Genomic DNA, 7,294 nt, shown 5'->3' with positions numbered 1-7,294 from the left:
AGTAATTTCTGAGTTACAATGTCCACCGCCTTTGAAAAAATCAATTTTGAGGAAAACCCGTTTAAAGTTTTGTTAACTTTTAGTTTCAAGTTATTTTTTGTTCGTCAAATCGTAAAGTGATACACACCAGAATGTGTTGTCGAATTTCGGAGTAATTTACAAAAAAAAGGGGAACATATATTGAACGTTTCTCACTACGCTCAAGCGCGCTGAAGAGAAACTGCTGCAAAGCGAGTCGGAGATATTCAATATGCTGCATTTTCGGTAATTTTGCTCCAATCTATATTCCGTATTCTACAAGTCATGTACTTTCATTTGAAATAATGAAAAACATAGAAAATTTTTAAATTTTCAAATTCAACCCCCCCTTTTACCCGCGAGCATTCGCGCCGTTAGAAAAGATCTAACATTTTATCCTTTTTCCTGATAACTTGATGAAAAATTTTGCAACATAACTTTCCACTCGTAAGTGCCTCGAGGAAGAGTGTAGTAATGCGTAGGTTTATTTTTTTCTTTTTTTTTTTTCATCTTCTTCTTTTTTTTCTGGAATTTATGGCTTTGGTGAAAAATATCAGCTTTAATAATTGTTAGAAATAATATTTCTAACATTACAAGTAAATAAAAATACTATAACATCAAGATTTGTTGTAAATTCGCGTCTAAACTCGTATTGTTAGACAATATCTAACGCGCGACCGATTACGTGACAGAATAGAGCGCGACTGTTCCCGGGTTAATTAAAAAAAAATGTTGATTAACTTTGTTTAATTAAAAAAAAAATGTTGATTAACTTTGTTTAGTTAACGTTGTTTGTAACTCTGCGATTCAAAAACATATTCCGGTTTGCAGATCTTTATGATTTAAACAGTCAAAAAAGAAATTAAAAAGAAAAGTTGACAAAACTTTAAACGCGTTTTTCTCAAAACTACTTTTTTCAAAGGCAGTGGACATTCCCAGGCAACCAAGTGACGTCATATAACGTTCAGGAAACGTCAGTTTTTGGTTGAATATAACACGTGTTTGAACATTACGTCATATAGACGTCTTTTGTAAGTGATGTTAAATACGTAAGATTAATGACGTTAAAATTACGTTTAAAAAACGTTTTAATTTCAGACAGCCTAAGTCTGACGTCACAAAATTGGGAGGAGCTTGCTTGTTTGTATTGACTCCAAACAATTTCGTTTAGGTATAGGTAACGCTAAATGTTCATAAGACATTTCTCATTTATTGTTTACGCGGTTTGTGTCTTGTGTGATAAAATAAATTAAATGAAGATATTAAGACAGAGTTAAATTAAGATATTAAGTATGCTGGATAATTTGTTAATAAATTATTTATTATTAGTTTCATATTTTTTTGTTTTTTTTTCTACATTTTTGCTTCATATTTTAGTTGTTTCAGTTTTGACACAATAAGTACCCAAGAAGCAATTGGACGTAATATTACGACGTCTTAACGTTGGATTAAATGCCCCAACGTTAATACGCGACGTTGCGACGACGGTCAGAAAACCGCTATTTGCACCTAAGTGGGGAATAGAAATACGGGTTGCCTCGACGTCCCCCTCTCGACTTCTCAGCTCGAGATATTTTATCGTCAAATTACGTTGGTTTTTTAGGACTTTGGTCTTGTAAAGTAATAGTATAATATTCTCTACCACAGAAGTACGGCCGACACACTTAATTTCTAACAAATAGGTTAATAATCTTGGAGGATATTAAATCATCAGAAACTAAGATTCATGACGGCCTGTTGATACTTATTTAAGTAGGTTCCTACTCTATTCAGAATATAACCTAAGTGACTTGTATAATTATTTTATTAATCATCTGCCTCATTGCATAATGCAGTCGAAAATTTACAAACGCAAGGAAGTGTACTGTTAAACTAGGTATAAAAATTGCTAAAAACTGAAAGCGCCTCAGAAATTTACAGGTTAACTCGAACAAAACGGTAAAAATAGAAATAACCATCGTAATTAAAAAAACATATTATTATGTCTAGACCCATACAAAATTATCCTTGATTTATATATAAACAAAATTTGTTAATTAAAATCAAATATTCATTAAAATCTAGCAAAAAAATTGCCAAACATTATGTTTCAAAAAATGGCTGAACCATGGCGATCTTTCATTAATGGCGGATTTGACTCGCGACCTAAATTGAACTACATTTTAACTGATTTGGACAAGGACACCCCCTGCCGACCTTTAGTATAACCTATTTTTACGTTGCACACCTCGAATTTACCTATTGGTATACCTAATACGTCCTAAAGTAAGTGCAAACAACCTGGTCTTGACGACAGACTCCCGACGACCGGTCGTCGTCGTGAACACGCCTTAATCTGGTGGTAGATGCTTGTGTATGTACATCAGGCAGCTTAAACCAAAGGGTTTTATGAATGCATTTATTAATCTACTTATAGTTGGTTATTTTTATTTGTTGCATATGTTTACCTCATGAAAATGTTTAGTTCCATTTTGAGTAATTAGCTGTTCAGGTTCTGTATGTGCCATTTTCAAAAGTTTAGCTTTTTGTCTGTAAAAGGATGTTGAATGTCTAAAAGCTTTTGATTTTTTTTCCATGCATTTACCCTTCATTTTGAGACATTCTTTTTCTCAAATAACAACTATATATTTTTTAACTATGTATATAGATTTTTCATTCAATAAATTGTTATTGTTAATATACTGTTTATAGAAAATCTAGAAAAACCAAGTGTAAACAAGTAAGGTTATGTTTGCAATGTAATATCTGTCATATTATAGTCATACAAGTCAAGTCAGATAGGCCCTAATCAGCAAATTTTTACGTTGTTTTGTAGTTGGAAACTAAACAACCAATTGTCGAAAATTTACTTTACGACGTTGGATAGTCGTCGACGTTTTTTAGCAAACTACAGGTATCTTATAAAAAAAACTTTGACGTCAGGTTAACGTATACAACTTTACTTAAATATTACGTTGTTATTACCTACGTTGTACTGTCGTTCTCACCTTCCCGCAAGTACACGCAGCAATCTACCATATACCTACTGAGAAAACACCCGACGTCTTCTGAACGTTGGGTTCGATACTAATAAATACTCTGTAATCCCCGACGTTGAGCAGTCGTTAAATGTCTTCCAGTAAATTACATTGTAGTATAGAGGTTATACCCGACGTCAGCTTAACGTTAAACCTTAACCTAATAATTAACGTTGGTATTCTCAACGTTGGATTGTCGTTGTCGTCTTCCCGAAAAATACGTCTACCATACTCGATAAAACACCAACGTCCTGTGAACGTTGGCATCTATCCTAAAAAATACGTTGTAATTCCCGACGTTGAATAGTCGTTGATGTATGCCACTTAATTGCACTTATAGTACAGATAGGTTAAGAGCGACGTCAGCTTAACGTCAAACCTCATCCTAATAATTGACGTCGTTATTCCCGATGTCGGTTGGTCATCAGATTATATGACTTATTAGCAGCAACGTTGGTCCATAGGAAAAACAGACGTTGTCCTTGGTTAAGGCTTATTGTGAACCAATTTTGTCCTTAAATTTAACGTCCCATTAAGACAAAATTGGTTGCAGGTCGTAAAATTGCTACTTGGGTAGGTATATATGACTAGTGAAAATTCTATAATGTGAGGTACAATCATGCAGACTCAATGTTGCTTCTAGCCTAGCGCACAAGCGATCTTAAACAAGTGGTAGCACTTATATCTTCGACACATGGGGCGTAGGGTTATGTACCTATTTTTTTTATACTATTTGGAAACATCTAAAAGAGGTCACTTTTTGAAAGTATTAAAAACGTGATTTTACCTACGTGAAAAAAACGTAGATACGATTACGTTTTAAAATCGTCATAATTATGAGCAAGTCACAAGTGGTCACACTTATATCTTCGACACATGGGGCGTAGGGTTATGTACCTATTTTTTTATACTATTTGGAAACATCTAAAAGAGGTCACTTTTTGAAAGTATTAAAAACGTGATTTTACCTACGTGAAAAAAACGTAGATACGATTACGTTTTAAAATCGTCACAATTATGACGTCAAATCGATGAGACAAATACACGTGATTTTCAACGTCAGTACTACGTCATATAAACACGTCAATTGGTCATTTTTATGACGTATTATCTACGTTATAAAAACGTCGTTTGGTTGCCTGGGTTGTAACACAAAAACTAAATGACCGATCCACATGTGCCACTAAAAGTGACGACACAGTGTTCATACGTTTTCTTTTAGGTTCTACTATTTAAGTTATTTGTGCCTAAGATGATTAGCAAATCTCATTTATACCGGCTCTTAATTTATAAACGGCTACTAACTGTAGGATATACCCATTATTAACGTTTTCTTCATTTTAATTTATCATTTATTTACGATCGTTTTCTTTTTAAATATTTAAATAGTTGAAGACTGAAGTAAGCGATAGTGATGTAACGAATATTTGTATTCGCATTCGCGAATATTCGAATATTTTTGCATATTCGCATTGCGAAATTTGTGCGAATGTTTTGCGAATATTAATATCAGAAAAAAAATTATTTTAAGATAATATTAGATTATTAGATAATTATTAGAGTATTTTAGATTATTATTAGATAATATTAGATTATTATTAGATAATATTAGATTAGTGAAATCATAATATATTCCCTTTTTATTTTTTATTATGGAAAGGTAACTTAACCTCGTATAATCACACTATCAGCCTTCACTTTATTTTATTATTTGGTATTATGTAATAAAGCTTAAGATTCAGATTGATTTACACTAAATATTAACTAACTTTACAAATTTAGAAAACATTACAAAAACATTAAGAAGGATAAATGAACGAGACTATTTGGTGAATGGCCAACAAAAAATAACCAACAATGAATAAACTAGCAAAGAGACAAATGAACTGGTATGGGCATTTAATGAGGACTCAACCCAACAGAGTTACAAGAAAAGTCAACGAAGCCAAGAATATCGTAAAAAGAAAAAGGGGTAGACCAACAAAAAATGGATAGAGCACGTAGTAGAGGCGGGAAAAGTTAAAGACAAATCACTCGAGGAATTGAAAATAATGAAAGAAAATAAAAAATAAGTAGTCAGCCCAAATCCGCCACCTGAATAGGGTAAAAGGAAGGGGAGAAAGAAACAAAGAAAAAACATTACAAAAATAGAAGAATATTTAAAACAACTGAATATTTGCATTCGCATCCGCATTCGCGAATGTCGTTATGGCGTTATTCGCAAAAAATGGTATTCGACATTACTAGTACGCGACCACTGCACAGTATCGAGCGTCCATTATAATTCACCGTAGTGATGTTGAAAAAGTAACTATTTGTTACCAAGTACTCGTTACTTACGAATACCGAAAGTAACGATTACTGTACAGAGAGGCAAATCGTTACTTTGATTACTCTGATTACTTCGTTACTTCGTACCAATTGTATCAGAGCGAGTAACGACTATTGTATCTACTTTGATTACTTTGATTACTCTGATGACTTCGTTACTTCATACCAATCGTATTAGAGCGAGTAACGACTATAGTATCTATTTTGATTACTTTGATTACTTTGATTACTCTGATTACTTCGATAATTCGTACCAACCGTATCAGAGCGAGTAACGACTATTGTATCTACTTTGATTACTTTGATTACTCTGATTACTTCGTACCAATCGTATAAGAGCGAGTAACGACTATTGTATCTACTTTGATTACTTTGATTACTCTGATTACTTCGTACCAATCGTATAAGAGCGAGTAACGACTATTGTATCTACTATCTACTTTTATTACTTTGATTACTCTGATTACTTCGTACTTCGTGAAGGTCGTTATTATATCGGAATACCTATACAAAATACCTACCTACTGAGAAATACGATTCTCGATATGATTACCGGTACTCAAATACAAAAGTAATCATAGTAATCAAATCATTTTTATCTCTTAAACATATTGGTGAAGGTCGTTGTTATATCGGAATACCTATACAGATCTACCTACTGAGAAATACGATTCTCGATATGATTACCGGTACTCAACTACAAAAGTAACAAACTTGATCATAGTAATCAAATCATTTTTATGCCTTAAACAGATCGGTGAAGGTCGTTGTTATATCGGAATGCCAATACAAAATACCTACTTACTGAGAAATACGATTCTCGATATGATTACCGGTACTCAAATAAAAAAGTAACAAAAGTCATCATAGTAATCAAATCATTTTTATCATTGAAACAGATCGGTGGATTTCGTTGTTATTCCTATACAAAATACCTATACAAAAATATATATATATATATCAAAGGTATACCTACGGAATACCTATACGAAATATCTACCTACTGAGAAATACGATTCTCGATATGATTACCGGTACTCAAATACAAAAGTAACAAAGTAGTCATAGTAATCACATCATTTTTATCCCTTAAACAGATCGGTGAAGGTCGTTGTTATATCGGAATGCCAATACACAATACCTACTTACTAAGAAATACGATTTTCGATATGATTACCGGTACTCAAATAAAAAAGTAGCAAAAGTCATCATAGTAATCAAATCATTTTTATCCCTGAAACAGATTGGTGAAGGTCGTTGTTCTACCGGAATACCTATACAAAATACCTACCTACTGAGAAATACGATTTTCGATATGATTACCGGTACTATACAAAAGTAACCATAGTAATCAAAGTAACGAATACTGTAAATGATTACTTTATACAAAATACCTACCTACTGAGAAATACGATTTTCGATTTGATTACCGCTGCTCAAATACAAAAGTAACAGAAGTAATCATAGTAGTCAAAGTAACGAATACTGTAAATTATTACTTTATACAAAAGTAACCATTTGTAACGAATACTCGAAAGTAACTATAATCAACCTCACTAATTCACTGCTGTCCTTTCTTCCGTTCCGCAGTACGTCCGTAGTAGTTGTTGGGCGGAACGGCCTCCGTGTGGCGGCCGTTCCATCCATACGCTCATGTGCACCGAGTCTTAGCTATGATGAAATAACTGAAAATATTACGTATTGCTTTGTATTATAAGAAATTAACGAAATAAAATTTCCACAATTAAGGGAGTTCGCGGAAGTGTTATAAGCCAGGAATTTTTAAATAACGGGATGAATTCTTACAATATGATGGCAACGTTACAACTCCACAATTTTTGTATTTTTGGAATTTCTTGAATTTAATATTATGTTTTTATTTTGTTGTATGACCATAATGTTGTTGAAACTGAACAAAAAGGTTAGTA

This window comes from Diabrotica virgifera, chromosome 5, assembly GCF_917563875.1.
Source record: "Diabrotica virgifera virgifera chromosome 5, PGI_DIABVI_V3a".
NCBI classification, from domain to species: Eukaryota; Metazoa; Arthropoda; class Insecta; order Coleoptera; family Chrysomelidae; genus Diabrotica; species Diabrotica virgifera.
Note: the sequence above shows the minus strand (reverse complement) of the source record.